This window comes from Mesoplodon mirus, assembly GCF_964341445.2.
Source record: "Mesoplodon mirus genome assembly, chromosome: 12".
Classification (NCBI taxonomy): Eukaryota; Metazoa; Chordata; class Mammalia; order Artiodactyla; family Ziphiidae; genus Mesoplodon; species Mesoplodon mirus.
In genome coordinates this window covers 81,752,232-81,771,907 of record NC_138988.1, presented here as the reverse complement: position 1 = coordinate 81,771,907, position 19,676 = coordinate 81,752,232, and the positions used below count along the sequence as shown (strand labels likewise).

The 19,676-nt window shown below is 44.7% G+C and overlaps 1 pseudogene across 1 annotated transcript; it reads right to left on the bottom strand.

The window, feature by feature from the left end:
* Positions 1 to 3,082: 3,082 nt before the first annotated feature.
* LOC309813815 lies at positions 3,083 to 19,445 on the bottom strand (annotated as a pseudogene). The gene is made up of 5 exons: positions 19,422 to 19,445; positions 7,104 to 7,682; positions 6,192 to 6,352; positions 3,688 to 3,780; positions 3,083 to 3,184 (listed from the first exon to the last, which is right to left on the bottom strand). The product of its transcript is annotated as an uncharacterized misc_RNA (transcript).
* Between the last annotated feature and the right edge of the window lie 231 nt (positions 19,446 to 19,676).

Here is a 19,676-nt window from a genome sequence, read left to right as displayed (position 1 = left end):
ATTGCAGGGCCCTCAGTGGGTGGCCGGGACAGACCTCCGGGTGGCCTGGTGGGGGAGAGAGGGCCCCTCCTACTGAGGGTAAAGGCCGGCAAACGGGGCAAAAGGAGACAATTGGCGAATTTAGGTAAACGGCAGGAGGGGATTCCTCTGACTCCTTTTGAAACCTTCCCGTTAACTGGAAATTAAAAAAAGAAAAAAAGGTACTTTAAAAAAGTGACTCAGGTAGGCCTGGAGGAAGGGAGGAGGAGGGAAACGAAGAACGAACGAGAGGGAGGGAGAGAAGAGAACCTGAGGAGGGTCGGAGATAGTGCGGCGGGGGTTGGGGGGCGGGGAGGAGGCGGGAAGGAGGCTGGAGGAGGAGGAGCGGGGGGGCGGGAGGGGGCGGGAGGAGGAGGAGGAGCGCGGGGTGGGGGGCTGGGGGGCGGGAGGAGGAGGAGGAGCGGGGGTTGGGGGCGGGGGTAGGAGGAGGAGCGCGGGGTGGGGGGCTGGGGGCGGGGGTGGGGGAGGAGCGGGGTGGGGGCGGGGGTAGGGGGAGGAGCGGGGGTGGGGGGCGGGGGTAGGGGGAGGAGCGGGGGTGGGGGGGCGGGGTAGGAGGAGGAGCGGGGGTGGGGGGGCGGGGGTAGGAGGAGGAGCGGGGGTGGGGGGCGGGGGTAGGAGGAGGAGCGGGGGTGGGGGGGCGGGGGTAGGAGGAGGGGCGGGGGTGGGGGGGCGGGGGTAGGAGGAGGGGCGGGGGTGGGGGGGCGGGGGTAGGAGGAGCGGGTTGGTGGGCAGTCTGGGCTGCAGGGTAGGTGCGGGCTGCGGGTGGACACTTCGAGGACCACCGGCTTCCAGTGCCTTGGGGATGGGGGCGCTGTGGGCGGGGCGAGGACCGCGGGTTCTTACCTGCCTCCACTTGGAGCCTGAAGTTCAAGTTCGGTGAACATAAGTCCCTCTCGAGGTGAACCAGGGAGGAGGGAAAGCGAGGCATTTTAGGTCAGTCTTTTCTGTTCATCGGTGGCACCTGCATTGCAAAGACGTAGTGCAGGTTTTCAAGTTTAACAAAACACCTTTTCCTTTAGAAACTGTGGGCGGCGCGGTACGGGGAGGGAGAGGAAACCTTTGGCAGAACGGAGGGATTTGAGAAAGGGATCTGGGGACCAGCTTCTGTGAGAGAAGTTTCGAACCTAAATGGGATAATAAAGTTCTTGAACCGTCTTCATCCATTTTTTTTTTAAGGTGTGGGGCGGGGCCAGGTAGGAACCTTCGTTTTCCTTTCTCTTTTCTTCAACCAATTAGTAGAAAGCAGCTTATTAGCAGCAGAAGCACTTGCTTCGTATGTAGGCAATGGGATGGGGAGAAAATTAGCTGGAAACTCCCCTTCACCTCCATCTCTTCTTATAGGGTCTAGTGAGATCAGTCTGGGACTGCTCAGAGGAAGTTTAAATGACTTGTGAAAAGCCCTGACATCTAGGATAGTAAGGTGTTAGTAGTATCTAAGGAGGAAGCCCGGAGTTGTGAACACGTTAGGAGGAGGTATTGCGGAAGACGGGTCATGAAGACGTCTCACACCAAAGGAAATCATAAGGCAAAGAAAGCGGAAGAGAAACTCACGTTTCCTCTTGATCAGTGGGGGTTAGCTACTTTGTCATTTCCAAGTGGAAGATGCCAAAAGTTTAGTGAGAGTATTTTTCCTGACAGTTGGGCAGGGAATATGCTATTACAGTGAGACTACAGTCAGCCCCAAGGTTGTGACAGTGACCAATAAACTCTTCCCCAGACAGAGTTTTATGAAATATGTTTAATTACTCCATAAAAGGAATCATCTAAATCATTAAAGACTTAAGTGCCAGAATATTCAGTCCTGCCCAAGTCAAAAATTAACAGCAAGCAGACTTTTCAGTTACAAACAGCTACATAGAAGAGGATGACTAAATACTGCATATTCCTTCTCCAAGCTGCTGATTCAATAACCAACATGAAATTTAGTATCTATGATGGCTATTTCACTTTATCTTCTGTGCCCATTGTAATTCCTTAAACATAATAAGGCTCAATAAATATTCGTGGAATGCACTGTTCAGTTAATCATGTTTACCACATTATATTTATTAAACTACCTGGAGACAAGCTCTGAGATGTAGAGTTTCAGCCACCTTCTCAGCGGACATTGTGTGGGATCTGGACTTCGAAACGAACCTGAGGATGTTAGCGCAGCAAGGAACTTTAGGGTTAAGTGAGTTAACCTATTTGTTTTCACTTGAAAAACAGACAGGGATGGTAACTTTCCTAAGATCACACAGCCTATAGAGCTAGGATACAAATGCATCATCTTCTGACTCCTACTCCTGTCTAAGATGGACACTAGCTCTTAGAGAAAGAGCAGCCTAAAGGACACATAATATTATGGAAGTCGATTTTCATTAGGAGGAAAAGCATCAGGAAAGGCACTGCAGTGGTGTGAGCAGAAGTCCTTTGCAGCCTCTTAGCTCCAGCTCTAGGAGCTCATAAGGGCATTCCATGTGAGTTGGCAATGCCAGAACTCTCAGATCTAGAAATAGCCAGTGCTAATATTAAAGTCTGTTCTTCCTTGTGGTTGTTCATCCTGAAAGCTCTAAGGAATAATTCATCTGTCCTTTTTCTGCATTCCTGTGAAGCAGGCCCTTCTTCATAATAATGAAGTCAAAATCCAGAGTTAAAATTTTAACTAAAAGCCAGGAACCTGAGATTGAAAATGATCTTGTCTTTTTGTCCAAAAAAGTACTATCTTTTCATGTGTTTCCTTGTGGGAACACTGCATGATCAGGGCAAGTAAAACCTGTGAAATAGTCTGGTTTTCCAGGGCACTCTTTGATTTTAGTGGGTGGGAGGGGACTTTCCATAGAATTTCACCAGTGTGTTTGCTTGGAGAAGAGAGTCAGAAGGCCTGGTGAAATTTAAAGTCCTTTACAAGGAGTCATTAAGGAGAGGAAGTCTGTCTGTGAAGAAAAGAAGACAGTCTGAAATCCCCACTAAGAACCTAGTTTTATTTCCTCCGAGCCATTTTATCCTGGCTCTTGTATTGCTGAGTCTGTAAGAAAATGGGCAGAGGATGCAGATGTGTGGTTTACACAGATGTAGTTACATTCACACCCTTAGCCGGTTCATAACGGCAGGCCTGATATTCATCAGCTAACTCAGCCTTGAGCTTCCTGGTGCCCACACCCACCTGGGGGAGAAGAATGTCACTGACCATCATGAGGAAAAGCATACACACCCACACACCGCTGCTCAGCTCAGCTCAGTGATGCCCACAACTCCCAAGCACACTCGGTGATCCAGCTGGGGAGTGGCCGCATGGCTGCCACACTATGGCTGACAGTGGGGAGGCTGACAGGTGGCTGCTCTGACCCAACTGAATCAAGCCATCCTCCATCTGTGGTCATCCACGCCCTGCTTATAGAGCCACTGTATCCTGCCTCCTTGGAAGAAGAGCCCCCAGGACCAGGGCTCTCTCCACACTGCCTCATCTTTGGCAGGACCTCTGAGTGTGTAGACTAAGTCCCACAGATGGAAGCAAGCCTTCCGAATGTCTCAGGAGACATTTTACTGCATCTGCAAAAAGCTGGCCCCCCAGCTTCAAATGGAGCCCGCCCACGTGAAATTGCCTCTCTCTGTGCCGCAGAAAGCAGCTGTTGGACCATACTGGCTGGCTTCCCCGGTGCCTCTGACCGTGTGGGTAGATCTAGGGCTTGGTGTGCCTTCCATGGCGTCGGGGTTGCCATCCGTGCTACCTTTTGGCACCTCCAGAAAAGGTGGCTTGACCTAGAGGAGGTCATGGAGAGGTCCCGATGTGTGCTGGGGCTACTGGAAGCACATGTAAAAGAACTATCTGAACAGCTGTCAGTGCCTTTCAGTAATTCTTTTTTTTTTTTTTGCAGTACGCAGGCCCCTCACTGCTGTGGCCTCTCCCGCTGCGGAGCACAGGCTCTGGACGCACAGGCTCAGCGGCCATGGCTCACGGGCCCAGCCACTCCGCGGCATGTGGGATCTTCCCGGACTGGGTCACGAACCCGTGTCCCCTGCATCGGCAGGCGGACTCTCAACCACTGCGCCACCAGGGAAGCCCCTTTCAGTAATTCTTTATGTCGTGCTGGTCCTAGGACTGAAGGCCAGTAGCTCATTGGATGATGGGGCTGTCTGTTCTCCACGCTGGGTTAACCTGAGGGATTACGGGGAGAGGTAGTTTCTGCCGCTGCCCTGCCCTTTCCTGCAGTTTTCAGAAGGCAAGAACCTTTCCTCTGCCCCTCTCAGCCCTCCTCCCAGCCCACTGTCGCCCACCCAGTTGATGCTGAGCTGCAAGAGTTAAGAGGCAAACCGCGGGCTGGAGGTCTGAAGAGCTGGACAGGAGCCTTGGCTTCCCCATCTTTAGAAATGGAGCTGGACAATCCCCAGACCCAGCTGTAATTTGATTTTGCTGTGTTTACCGTGTGCCCCTCCCCTTTTCCAGTTTCCTCTCCTTCCCTCACACAACGTCCTAGAAGTGAAAAACCTCACCGGAGGGTGGGTGTGTGTGGAGGGAGGGTGGGAAAGTGGGTAGTGGGGTGTGGGGAGGATTACAGGGTGAAGACTATACCACAGTGAGAAAGCTCTCGGAGTTAAAAAGTGTAATTTAAAAAGAGTTTTCTTACTCTTTTTACCTCCTTTAAGGTTTATCGGTCGGGAGCGGTGGTGGTATGGTTTTTAATATTAACGATGAAAATAAGGCAGAGAAGGAAGCCTTTGTTTTGCTTAGGGGACACTGCTGAGATGCGGCAGGTGTTTATTTACTAATCTGGGGGTCAGAAGGAAGAGGAACAAGCCTAGGCCTGAGCTGTTTCAGGCTTAAGGTGAGAAGAAGGCTGGTCTTGGGGCCCCAGAACCCTAAGCAGCTGGAATCAGTGACCAGTGGGGAGGGGTGGCACTCAAAGCTTGGATCGGGAGAGTAAAAGCACACCTCAGGCCCACGTTTCACTTGCAGCCACACTCTGCCGAGAGAATACTGCTGGGAACGTAGTACTTGGGGGTCTGTTGAGATTAAGGTAAGCTTTGGGTTGACCCTAAACTTGGACAAGTTCTGAACTGGGAAGTCCATCCATCTCCTAGGACCCCAAGGTCCTGGAATCTCTCCAGGCCTCGACTTCTCTCTCTGTAACATGAGCGAGCCCCACTGAGATCAGGGAGCTCCGGCACCGCTCCACTTCCCGTGCGAAAATATCGTCACTATGCTTGCTCACTGTAGACCCAGCAGCGTTCTCTGGAGCCTCAGGGAGTTTGGCTGATGATCAGAGTCAGTCCCAGTTCCTGGGTAGAGCTGGGTGGCAGTAGAAGGGAAGAGGGTAGGGGCCCTCCTTCTCCTGTCCCCGCCATTCTCAACCTTCTGGAACCACAGAAGGCAGGTGCCTACCTAGAGGTCTGGGTATGATCTCAGTGAGGCCTGGGCTGAGGGGAAAGTTGAACAATGGAGCAGAGGTTGAGACGGTCAAAGGCACAGAAAGAGAGAAACTCTCCCATGGCTTTACCATCATTTGGTGAGAGAGCATCACAGGTAACTGTCTTCCCTTCAAGGAGTTTGAAAATATCCACTAAAACACCTATCCCCATGGATTAGTAGTTGGAGGTGAGCATTATGAGTTATCTGTGTATTCTACTCTCTTTACTATATCACCCTAAATAAGACACCAAGGATGCTTTGAGACCTTAAGGCCTAAAATAGGCAGTATCTATGCTTACAAAGACTAAAAAAATTCATACACAAAATGCTTACCATAATATCACACAATTAAGAATGTTCTGGACTTCCCTGGTGGCGCAGTGGATAAGAATCCACCTGCCAATGCAGAGGACATGGGATCGATCCACAGTCCGGGAAGATCCCACATGTGCAGAGCAACTAAGCCCATGCACCACAACTACTGAGCCTGTGCTCTAGAGCCTGCATGTCACAACTACTGAGCCCGCACGCCACAACTACGGAAGCCCACAGGCCTAGAGCCTGTGCTCGGCAACAAGAGAAGCCACTGCAATGAGAAGCCCGTGCACCGCAACGAAGAGTAGCCCCTGCTCGCCACAACTAGAGAAAGCCCGCGTGCAGCAACGAAGACCCGACGCAGCCAAAAATAAATAAAAATTATTTCTTTCAAGAAAAAAAGAAAAGAGGGAATGTTCCAGTGTAGGTTCAGGCAGTTAGTTGTCACCCTCAGCCCATTCTGTCCTGAAGAATGGCTACTGCCTCCTGGGGCTGGGTGTAGGTGGACCATCTGGACCAGCACGGCCATGTGGGAATTGTGCTGGTCTCAGTGGCCCTGCAGCCGGGCAGCTGATTCCCAGGCCAGTTCACTGGCTAGGCAACTGTTCGCTGCCACATCAGTGGCAATCATGGCAACAACAGTCAGGTGGCACCTGAGGGTCAGGCTCTGGGCTGGAGCTGGCGCACTTGGCCTACCTGTGCTCTAGGAGGCACTGTAGACACCCCAGGAGCTGATGACGAAGTTTCTCTCTGAGGCTGGTTTCTGTCTGGAGGCTGGTCCCTTCTGGACTTCTGTTGGAGGAGAGAGAGAAATACTAGCTGTTCTCCTTATCCCATTTTTTCCAAGCCCCAGTTTTAAGACTGGAAGAGATTACCATGATGCCCCATTATAAAGTACATTGAAAGCAAGAGTCAGTTATAAGCCGGTGCAAGGATCACTGTGCTGGGGTTCTAGTGTCAGCCTTAGCATTAACTTGTAGTGTCTGTCACCTTCTGCAAATTACTTTCCCCTGGCTTAGTTTTCTCATCTGTAAAATGTAAGAGTCAAAGGTGGTCTCCCAGTGTCCTTTCCAGCTTTAATATGCAGGCTCCAACACCAACAGTGAAACCATGCTTTCTTAAATTTTCAGGAGCTCCAGGTCCTTTGAGGGGATCTCATCCTGGGTTTTATCACTTGTGACTTCCCTCTCCACCCAGTCCCATGGCATTAGGGCTTTGGTAGAACACATTTGGCCACTTACCTGGCCCAGTTTCTTAGGTGTCCTGGCTAATCTCCATCTCGGTTGTCTTGCTGGTCCGGGTACCAGCCAGGCTTTCAAGCCGGAGGTCACTGGGCAGCTCCAACACTTCCATTTCTAGCTTAAAATGATGCTCTGTCTCCATCTTCCACCTCTGGTTCTGGTGCCTCTGCTGCTGCTGCTGCTGAGGAGAGCACCCTTCTGGCCCATCTTTCTGCTAATGACTTTTTTTTTTCTTCCCTGGGTCAGCTGGTTGTGGTGGTCAAGATCCCATGGCCGGGTCTGCTCCCTGAGGTTGGCTGGGCTGGTGCACCCAATCCGTCTCTTGATCTGCAGCACCCAATCCATCTCTTCATGGAAGGGGCAGTCCTGAGGGGCTGGCCCAGAGCACAGAATAGCCATGTGGGCCTTCTTGTAGACACCCTGAGGGCCTTGAACTTGATACGACAGTGGTATGTATACGAGACATATTCCTGCACTGGAAGACACCCGGCCACATCTTCATAGACTGAAGTGTTGAGTTGAATCATCTTCAGGCGCCTCTTAATGGCAGGCTCCTCCATGATGGCAAGCAGGTGTCAGCTCTCTGCTGGGGCCCAGTGGACCCCAGATGGATCCTGCTGTGGTGCCTGGGATATCCTGCTGGCTCCTGGCCTGGGGGTGTGAGGGCTGAAGCCATCAGTGGAAGTCCTGGACTGGCCCTGTTAAAGAGAAACAGCACCAGACACTTGTTGAAGGCATAAGACAGATTTTATTCAGACTACTGCAGTAGGGAAGCGAGACCCAAAATAAACTGGGCTCAACTCCAACTAAGACAAAGGTGGCTGAAGTTTTAAAAGGGAGAACAGAGGTAACTAAATGCAGCTATAGGGAAGTGAAAGTGAGGAACAAAAAGAGGCTAGGGAAAACTGTGGGAGCTAAAAAGGGGGCTATGGGGAAATGGAAAATTACAGAAGATGGAAAATAACTGAAAACAGTTTGGCAATGTAGGTTGGGACTAAATATATCTTGTGGTTTGGCAGCACTGTATTTTCTTGAGCAAAGACCGCAAGGGGCTGGGGTCCCCTTTAGGGACACAGCCTAGTGCAGGCAGAAGCCAGGCTAAAATTGGTCAATTGCTGGCTGGCCAATGAGGAAGCAGGTGGGGCCAGTCACCCTCCATCATACCGTTTGCACAAACACCTTTGTTGGAAAGTCCCTTCAATGGAAATCAAACAGAACAGATCAGTTCCCGCAGCACAGCTGACAGAAATATCTTGCTGGGCCAGAATGCTGTCTCTGCTAAGATGCCTCCCACAGCTGTAAGCACCAGCTGACTCCTCTTGAAAAGAGAGGGCTGTTACGAAGAACAGGGCAGTCTTTGGAAGGCCAAGGCTGGGTGTGAGAAGGCTGTTGGGGGCTCCACACTTCAAGTGGGGACACAGGGGAGGAAGAGCATGAACCCTAGGTGTCAGGAACTGCCACATCCTTTTCTGCTAGCCTCTTGACCGTGGCTCCCTGCCATGGCTCCCACAGTAAGACAAGTCAGGTGCAGGATTCTGTGGTGCTTCTGGGGCCCCCCAGAAAGTTCCCATTTCCAGACTTAGTCCTTAGTCTGTCTCCCTTGTTTTCCTGACAAAGCTCCCCCAGAAGTTAGTTTGAGTGTCCCTGCTTAGGGTTGGAGGAAGAAAAGGCTTCAAGGTTTCAACTTTTTTTTTTGCCATGCTTCGCAGCATGTGGGATCTTAGTTCCCCGACCAGGGATGGAACAGAGCCCCCTGCAGTGGAAGCGCGGAGTCCTAACCCTGACGGCCAGGGAAGTCCCCAAGGTTTCAATTTTTGAATGTCTCAAAGAGGACCCATGAAGGCAGTGAAGCAAGAGGGAAAGGCTTGGAGGGCTTAAACGAGAGGCCAGGAGATCATTTATATAAAAGGTACTGTACGTATCTTTCGCTACCTGATTTTTTCACTCGGCATTCTCTTGATTAAACTTCTGTATTCCATTATAAGAATAAACCAATTCATTTCTTATTTATTCTATAATAGTTCTTATGCTTTCTATTTACCCAGCTTTTCTTTTTTTCCCCACCTCTTTTCCTGTCTTCTGTGTATCAACAGTGTTTTCTTTATTCCTCTTTTCCTTTTATTGCTTTGGCAGTGATAAATTTTATTTCAATTTTTCTAGTCTTTACACTTAAATTTTTAACCTAACTGCTTTCAAAATGTCATTCTCCTTCCAAATAAATAAAGACCTTAAAATATTTAACTTTGATCAGCGCTAGCAATTTGCCAACTTACTATACCTAAAGTTGTGCTGTATAATATGGTAACCACTAGCTACATGTGGCTACTTAAATTTAAATTAATTGGTGTTAAGTAAAGTTAACAATTCAGTTCCTTGGTTACATAGCCACATTTTAAGTGCTCAGTAGCCACATGTGGCTAATGGCAACCAAACTGAAGTGAGCAGATATAGAATATTTACATCATTGTAGAAGGTCCTATTGGACAATGCTAGTTATTTCCATCTAGTTTTTGCCCCCCTCCAAATTAGTCATTATTATCAGTATTGCTTTTTAATGTATTTATTTTCAAAATTTTTATTGGAGTATAGTTGATTTACAATGTTGTGTTAGTTTCAGGTGTACAGCAAAGTGAATCAGTTATACATATACATATACCCAGTCTTTTTAGATTCTTTTCCCATATAGGCCATTACAGAGTACTGAGTAGAGTTCCCTGTGCTATACAGTAGGTCCTTATTAGTTATCTATTTTATATATAATAGTGTGTATATGTCAATCCCAATATCCCAATTTATCCCTCTCCCCAATACCCCCTGGTAACCGTAAGTTTGTTTCCTACATCTGCAATTCTATTTCTATTTTGTAGATAAGTTCATTTGTACCCTTATTGCTTTTTAGATTTGACTTCTTTAGATTTGTATTGACTTCTTTAGATCTACTTTTATGTTTACTAGTTTCTTTGCTCACTGTTGTTTTTGCATCCCATTCCTTACTTCTGTATTCAATTTCTTTCTTCCTGAAATGCATCTTTTGGGAGTTGGCTGTGGGCTGAACTGTGTCCCTCCAAAATTCATATCTTGAAGCCCTTCTCCCCAGTTTGACTGTATTTAGAGATAGGGTCTTTAGGAGATAATTATGGTTAAATGAGGTCATATGGGTGAGGCCCTAATCCACTAGGACTTGTGGCCTTATGAGAAGTGTAAGACAGAGAGCTCTTTCTCTCTCTGCACATGCTCAAAGGAAAGGCTATGTGAGGACTCAGCAAGAAGGTGGACATGTGCAAGAAGGTGGACATGTGCAAGCCAGGAATAGAGCTCTCACCAGAAAGCAAACCCTTCCAGATCTTGATCTGGGACTTCCAGCCTCCAGAACTGTGAGAATAAATTTCTGTTGTTTAAGCCATCCAGCCAGTGGTATTTTGCCATGGCAGTCCTAGCAGACAAATAAAGAGTCGGTTCAACAAGGGCCCAAAGTGTTATTCTGAAAGTGTTTTGCCTCTTTAGTAATAGTTTAACAAGGTATAGGGACTTCCCTGGTGGCGCAGTGATTAAGAATCCACCTGCCAATGCAGGGTACACGGGTTCGAGCCCTTGTCTGGGAAGATCCCAAATGCTGCGGAGCAACTAAGCCCATGAGCCATAACTACTGAGCCTGCGCTCTAGAGCCCAGGCACCTAGAGCCTGTGCTCCACAACCAGAGAAGCCACCACGATGAGAAGCCTGCGCACTGCAACGAAGAGTAGCCCCTGCTTGCTGCAACTAGAGAAAAGCCCACGTGCAGCAACAAAGACACAATGCAGCCAAAAATAAATAAATAAATAAATTAATTTTAAAAATAGTTTAACAAGCTATAGAATTCTAGGTTGTCAGGTTTTTTGTTCTTTGTTTTTGGACCTTTGAAAATATTATTCCATTGTTTCTGGCCTTTGTTATTAAAGTTGAGAAATCTGCTGTCAGTCTAAAATGTTCCTCTTTTCTTTGGGATTGCTTTTAATATTTGCCCCATATTTCTGGGTTTCATTACAGTGTGTCTAAGTGAAGGTTTAATTTAATATTCCTTGCTTAGGATTCATTGTGATTTTTTAACCTGAGGATTCTTTGATCAATGTTGGAAAAATTTTAGCTATTATTTCCTTTGTTCTTCTCCATCTGAAATCCCCACTAGATATATTTGAACCTTTTCCTTCTATCATTCATTTCCCTTAACTTCCCTATATATTTTTCATTTTCCCCGTTCTGCTGCATATGGCAATTTCCTTAGCTCTGTCTTCTAGTTTACTATTTCTCTTTTCAATGTGTCTCGTCTTTTAACCAGTCTTGATTTATTCTTTCAATAACTATACTGTTCAATTCTAAATGTTTGATTTGCTCATATCTACCTTTCCTTCAGGGTCTTGTTGTCTCCTGAGTAATTCTTTACCTTTTAAAAAAATCTCTACTTAATATATTGATTTTAGAATCTAACTGGATTTCTTTGGACTTCAGTTGTCTAGATTATAAAGTGAGGCTTTAGACTAAATGACCTCTAAGTTGACTTCCTGCTCTGCAATTGTAGCATACACCCTGATATTCATTTATTTTTAATGAACATTGTTGGCACACTTTGCATTTCTGTTAATGAAGGTAGCATTGGAACGTGGCAGTGAATAAAGGATAATTATTTTAAAAGCCACCTTCCCCAGACCTCTAGGGCTCCAAGCCAACACCTTCCATTTTCTCATATCCTCTTCCTGTATTAGCACAGAGAGAAACAGGTGGCTAACCAGATGAACACAGGCCAGGAAAAATATCCATCTGGGTTTGGTTTCAGATCAGAGATATTTTTTGGAGGCTTATCAAAGAATCCAATGAAAGGCTTCGGAAAGAAGTAAACACTAAACCTCTCACCTTCTCAGAGATTTTTGTTTTGAGCATTGTAGTACTTAACATATAAAATTAGAGTGTTAATGGTTTTCCTACACTCCTAAAACCAACAGAATAGTGCAGGGCTGGAAAAAGGATAACTAACACTTGTATTTCTTTTTATCTAAAGATTCCCACAACTGAGCTAGAAGAATGTAGGAAGGTACTGGAAGTGAACTGTGGGTATGAGCTGGGGGATGGGGCATGAAGGAGGTGATCTTACTATATTTCTGTAAAAGGCAGATGAGTGATCAGAACAACCATTTTTGAAGCTTGTATTCCAGGGTGCTTCACAAACAGCTTTCAAATTCTGCTCCTATGTTGTCGAATGTTCAGTGAGTAGAGGATGCAATGAGATTCAGTCTTTCCAAACCCTGGCCTCTGGTCCATCAAACTGATTGTAAATGCTGTGGACTGGAACTGTGGGTTTTTAGGCAAATGGCATGGAGCCAATTAAAATGAATACTCAGCTTGCTTCAAAGAGCACCGGCCCTTCTCCTGCCCACTAGCTGACCACACGCAGCCATGGTGCTTTTATGATTTATTTTCTTTGTTTAGATTTTTAGAATAAACTTGCTTGAGGCATAATTTATATATATTTCACTTTACTGAGGTACAGTTTATATATACCTTGTTTTAAAATTCAACAAAATATAAATTTCCTTCCTTTTCCATACTGTCCTAGAAAAAGTTGTGGAACTAAATGTCAGAGTTGTATTCCTCTCCCAACTACTGGTGTTTTAAGGATACCTGCTTGTCTCTTAAGTTTGTTTTTCTGTGTCTTAACTGAAAAATAATTATTCATTCTAAATAAAGATCATTAGCAACTATATGCTTTTTGTAAGCCCCTGAGGCACTATGTGTGAGGCCTGTGTATGAGAATGTATTTATTCTACGTATATGTAATTTCTCTCTCTCTCTCCCCGTCATTCCCACTTCCATCCAGATAGCTTTTAGATCTGTCCATTTTTACTATGGAATGTCTCACCCTCATCCTCTTCTTTCTGTCCCTTCTTTGAATATGCTTCCCAGGCCTCCTTCCTTTTTATCTGATTAAAATAATCATTTCTACACATTCTCCGTCTAGATTAATCTTCCTGATGCACGACTTTAATATTGTCTCTCCTTTGCTCAAAAGCCATCCATGGCTCCCTTTTGCCTACTAACTCCAGCACAGTCTTCTTACTCTGCTGGTGAGTGTCATCTACAGTCAGGCCTGATACACCTGATTGCTTCCAGTCCTACCCTGCACCCACCTGTCCCACTGACCCTTCATTCCAGCCACCTCAGTCTCTCCCAAGGAGTTGGTCATTGTTGTCTTTACATTTTGCTTAGAATGTCACTGCTGCCACATTTCCCTAGAGGAAATATTGCCCACCTTTTTTTTTTTTTTTTTTTTTTTTTTTGCGGTACGCGGGTCTCTCACTGTTGTGGCCTCTCCTGTTGCGGAGCACAGGCTCCGGACTCGCTGAGCGGCCATGGCTCACGGGCCCAGCCGCTCTGCAGCATGTGGAATCTTCCTGGACCGGGGCACGAACCCGTGTCCCCTGCATCGGCAGGCGGACTCTCAACCACTGCGCCACCAGGGAAGCCCTTGCCCACCTTTTGATCCTCAAATCAAATACTACCCCCTTTCTTTAGCTTCCCCTCATCACTCCTGTGCAAATTTATGTCTGCAGCTTGTACCCCAAGGTGCCTCACAAACATACGCATAAAAATCTGCCATTTTTAATGCATATGGCACCTTGTACCACACCTAGAACACATGTGCCTTTTCTCATGGTAATTTATGTTTGTGCCTTATTTTCCATACTGGATTGTAAACTTTTCATCTTATTCATCTCCGTATCCCCCTAAATATCTTGCATACAATAAAATACCAGTAATATTATTTATAGTATGAATAAATATCAGCATCTCAAAGCTCTGTTGGATGAATAAAGACAGGCATTTAAAATATTTTGAAACTTCAAAATAATGATGTACAGTTTAGTTGAAGGATAAGAGAATAAAAACTGATTATAAATAATATCTAATTTACTGTCTCATACATAGCTCACACATAACTGATTAAATGAATGAATAAACAAATGTTACAAGACACATACAGATGCTAGCCCAACTTTTTTTTAAATTGAAGTATAGTTGATTTACAATGTTGTGTGATGCTATGCCATCTTAAACTATCCATCATGTCCAGAGAAAGGTCCCTCTATACCTTAAACAGTAAAATGAATAAGCAAAACTATAATGTACTAAGGTAAAAATAAAATCCACTGTCTTTTTAACTCAAGTAAAGTATTTTAAAATATAAAATATCTGGGCTTCCCTGGTGGCGCAGTGGTTGAGAGTCCGCCTGCCGATGCAGGGGACACGGGTTCGTGCCCCGGTCTGGGAAGATCCCACATGCCGCGGAGCGGCTGGGCCTGTGAGCCATGGCCACTGAGCCTGTGCGTCCGGAGCCTGTGCTCCGCAACGGGAGAGGCCACAACACTGAGAGGCCCGCGTACCGCAAAAAAAAAACAAAAAAACAAAAAAACCTGTTTGCTTCATATTTAAGTAAATTCTACTGAGTCTTTTGGGTTAGATTCTGCATTTGGATCTTAACATACTCATTTGTTCTTAAATGCTATTTGATAAAGACATATAGATTGCGGCCAAATCCTGCCTCTGTCCATTACTGGTATGGGATTCTGGGATCTTTTAAGCTGTAGTCTCCTCACCTGTAAAATGAGGACTAAAAATAACCATATCACAAGGTATTGAAAAGATTAAATAAGATTACATAGTAAAGTACTTAGCATAGTGTCTGACATAGAGTATATGTTCAATAAATTATTGCTATTATTTCAAGCTAAATCATAAGCTATTTCAAGAGATAGATTTTTATACTCTAAGGCTGTGCCGTCTGATATGGTAGCCACTAGCCACACGTGGTGATCGAGCCCTTGAAATGTGGTCAATCTGAATTGGGATGTGGGTAAGTATAAAAATCACACTGGATTTTTAAGAGTCAGTATAAAAAATGCAAAATACCTTATTAATACTTTTTAAACATTGATTACATGTTAAAATGATATTTTAGGTATATTGGGTTAAATAACATATTGCCAAATTAATCTCACCTGTTTCTCTTTACTTTTTAAAATGCAGGTACTAGAAAATTTTAAATTATATATGTGTCTTGCATTATATTTCTGTTGGGAAGTGCTGACCTAAAGTCTCTGGTCAAGGACAGAATGAGGTATATAGGTGCTCAACTAATATTTGATTGGTTGATTTACATGGCTAAATCTCTTCATTTCATCACACTGGCACAGTTAAAAGCTTAAAGGACTGTATTTTTTTTAAAACTGCACACAAATCTAGACAGATTTACAGAGTGGAGTTATTAATAGAGAATCTCATATACTGTATTCACTCAGCAAGTTTTTGGTAATTTCTCCCTGTAAGTCTTTAAGGACTGAAGCAAACCTCTTCAAACAGAGCTTCTGTGAAATTTGTGCAATTAAGAATGGGGATGACCTTTTGTCAATTATACCTCAATAAAACTGAAAAAAAAACCCCTAAAAGAACGAAAATGACTTTTCAGGGACTAAGAAACCTGGCTGCTGAAATTAACCTTGGCAAATGACAATGAATCAACTATGTTGATTGGCAGGTCAACTATGTTGTCAAATCTAATGGGCAAATCCGGATCACTGATGCTCTCTGTTTCCTGGCTTTTCCTGCTCTTTGTAGCATATCTAATCCAAAAGATTACAGGAAGCAAAAGATGGGGCAGAGGCTATGGGGCTCTCCTGTCTTTACCAGACATGCTGGCTAACTCCAGGGACCATTTGGTCTTCTTCCATAATGTTCCTTAAGCATGAAGTAAACGCCTCTGATGGCTTTCAACATTGGCAGAAGCTGAGCCAACCAATACTCTATGAATACTCCTTTAGCCAATTTGCAGCAAAGACGGTTTCACTCAATGAGGTGTGTGGACTGGTTCCATTGCAAGCTTTGGGTGGGAGTGGGAAGGGGACTTGAATTTGGCTGTTTGAATTGTTCCAGAATGTGCCAGTGTGCTTCCTCTCCTTTCTCCCCAACATCTCTTGACCCCTCTCCAAACACTAATGACCACCACCACCACCACTATCACCACCACCAATGGTTAACATTTATTTAGTGCTTACTACATGCCAGACATTTTTCTCAATATTTTCCATCTGCTATGACTTCACCGAATATTCAAACCATTCTTTGAGATGGATGCCACTTCTGTTCTAAGTTTGAAGGTGAGAAAACCGAGGCACAGTGTGGTTAAGAGGGCTTCCACAGTCACACAGCTAGTAAGTAGAGCAGTCAGAAAAAGAAATGGGTCTGCTTGTCTTGGTGCTCTTGACCCTAGCTACAGCATTGGGAGAAGGTTCTGACTAGTCCATATCACAGAAGAAAACAGATCTGCTTGGTCAGGGAAAGCCTGGACCTGTAGGTTACTCTTTAAGCTGCTCTGAAACCTAGAGGTGTAGTTTTTGACCTCCAAAATTTTGTGGTCTTTGAGTTAATGTCAAAAAGCTATAATGGATTATGGCACTTTCCTGAGTGCCTAAAGCTAGGGTTTTGTGTGTTCCAAATATTCCTTTTATTTTTACTTTTATTTATTTTTAAAATTGAAGTACAATTGACTTACAATATTATATTAGTTCAGGTGTACCACATAGTGATCTGATCATTTTATACATTACAAAATGATCCCCAGGATAAGTCTAGTTACCATCTGTCACCATACAAAGTTATTACAGTATTATTGACTATATTCCCTGTGTTGTTAATACTAGTTATTAATCACAGGTGTTGTTTGAAAAGTTCTGCAACTTATAATATTGTTCATTGGTTTGAACAAAGATATATATCATTTAGTAAGTATAAATAATATTTATAATGGGTTTGTTCTGTGCCTTTGGGACTTTTTGGTCCTTGAGGACATGGAAAACTGTAAGTATTACATATACTTTGCAATCTGTTTTTCACCGGCTTCCTGCATACTTTTGCTCTACAAGGAGCGAGACTGGTTTAGGTCTAGGGTGGAGTGAAAAGGGATGCAGAGGAAAAGCAAGAATGTGAGCAGATACGGAAACCATAGATGCTGTGCTTCATCAGGTGACACCTGCTTCTTCATTCTGGTAGAGGAGGGCGTTGGCTCCACCAGACTCTATGACATACATACAAATGCCCCTAACTTTTTTCTTTTAGCAACCTGATTGATTGTCCTTTCTGAGCAGTTTGGAGGAGCAGGGAATAACGAAGGAAACACTTTCTCTGCTCAAAGATCTCACGCCCTAATGAAAGGGAGAAATACCAATTAAATATCTGAGTGTCACCAACAAGGACTTACTGTATAGCACAGGGAACTCTGCTCAGTACTCTGTAATAAGCTAAATGGGAAAAGAATTTGAAAAAGAATAGAAACGTGTATGTATAACTGAATCACTTTGCTGTATACCTGAAACTAACACAACATTGTTAATCAACTATACTCCAATATAAAATAAAATTTTTTTAAAAATCTGAATGTCCTTCACAGATGAAATAATGACATTAAGGGAAATCAAGTCTTTATCCAGAACCACGGCAGGATGGTTCCATGTGCTGAACTCCAAGATTCTAAAAGGAATTGTTGGGAATTTCCTGGCGGTCCAGTGGTTAGGACTCTGTGATTTCACTGCCGGGGGGCCCGGGTTCAATCCCTAATCGGGGAACTAAGATCCTACATGCCCCATGGCATGGCAAAAAAAAAAAAAAAAAAGGAATTGTCTTTACAGTTTCCAAATTTGCCATAGGTTCATGGAATGTTAGATTTTCTAATTTCCTCATCTTTTATATGAGAAAACTAAAGCCCACAGAAAAGTGTGTTAGAGTCAAAGGTTTGGTTTTTATATTTCTACTCCTTTGGACTTTCCACTGGAAATAATTTGATTTCTTGTTTGAACTAAGCTTTCAGGTTCTTTTAGTGTTAATTTCAAGTTGTTTCCAGAGAAGAGAATATTGTCAGCATTACCTTCAATGTAGTCATAAAATGATATGATCAAGTGATAAAGGCACTCTCAAGTTAATGAGTAATTATTTCTTACTACATAATTGCAAACAGAATCTTCATCTAGAATTCCTTTCTTTCTTTTTTCTTTTTTTTTTGCCTGTTAATATAAAAAAAAAAAAGCAAGCAGGCAGATGACAGCCTTTTTCCTTTGACTAAGGATTGATGTACCTGCCCGCTAGGATGACACAAAAAATATGCTAACTATAAACTGTAAAATAACTAAATAGATATATACACAAATAGATGGCATATATATTGATATTGTTTAGGCAGCTTATACTTAAAATACTTATCAGGGCACAATGAGTCCTGGAGACCCTCAAACATAATTTAATAATTAGTTGGCCTAAATTTCAAATATAGAATTACCAGGTGTCTAGTCCTGTTCAGTAAAATTAAAAATACATGCAGGGACGATGGGACTGCTCCCTACTGTGCACTGGGTGGTTATGGGGGTGTATACATAATAAAAATTAATTGAGCTGTATATGTAAGATTTGTGAATCTTACTGTATATAAATTACACCTCAAAAATAAAGCTAAAAAATAGAAACAGGACTTCCCTGGTGGCGCAGTGGTTGAGAGTCCGCCTGCCGATGCAGGGGACACGGGTTTGTGCCCCGCTCCGGGAGGATCCCACATGCCGCGGAGCGGCTAGGCCTGTGAGCCATGGCCGCTAAGCCTGCGCGTCCGGAGCCTGTGTTCCTCAATGGGACAGTGAGAGGCCCGCGTACCGCAAAAAAAAAAAAGGGGGGGGGCTTTCCTGGTGGCGCAGTGGTTGGGGGTCTGCCTGCCGGTGCAGGGGACGCGGGTTCGTGCCCCGGTCCGGGAGGATCCCACGTGCCGCGGAGTGGCTGGGCCCACACGGGCCTGCGCGTCCGGAGCCTGTGCTCCGCGACGGAAGAGGCCACAACGGTGAGAGGCCCGTGTACCGCAAAAAAAAAAAAAAAGAAACAAATTGCAATATGCAATTGGTCTTTTAATTATTTATCATTTCAGATTTGCTATTTTTAATTACTAATCGATACTTAAGAGTGGCTTGAAACACCTTTTTTGTTTCTCCTTGTGTCTAATTATCTTTCAATAAACTAAGTTTTTCAAAAAGAACTTGTGATCTTCTCATAAGGCGAGAAAACCTTTAACTTACCCGTTGGCAAGTAGGATGGTGTAGTAATTACGTCCAGAATTTCGTTTTTTATGGGGTACTTCAAGCCACGGTATTCAGATGGCAAACGGGTCTCACTGAACTAAAGAACCTCTCCCAAAGATGCTGTGATTCTATTTTCCACCCCCAGATTCTCGAAATTCACTTTTCCCCCCTGGATGCCATTAGAGGTTGGTGGTTTGAAAAAATATCTATGCACACCTGATTTGAATATATTTTTTAAACGATTTGCCTTTATGTTTTTATTTCCCTGCGTTCTAAACCTCCATGCTCTGACGTCTAGTCTACCTTAAGTCCAATCTCCGGGCTGAGTTTCTTTACTCTGAGGCAGGTCAGGAAAACACAACTTGAAGAAAAAAAAAACCCTTATAAAACATCCGGAAAAGCGGGAAGACTACGACTCCCAGAATGCAGTGCTCCCAGGTCTCGCCGGCCCTACGGCTGCCCAATGAACGGGCTCCGCTAGCATCCTCTCGTCCTATTGGTCAGCTTTCCCGCCAGTAAGGGCGGAGCGGAGAGGGCCCCGGATGGCACATTTCCCGC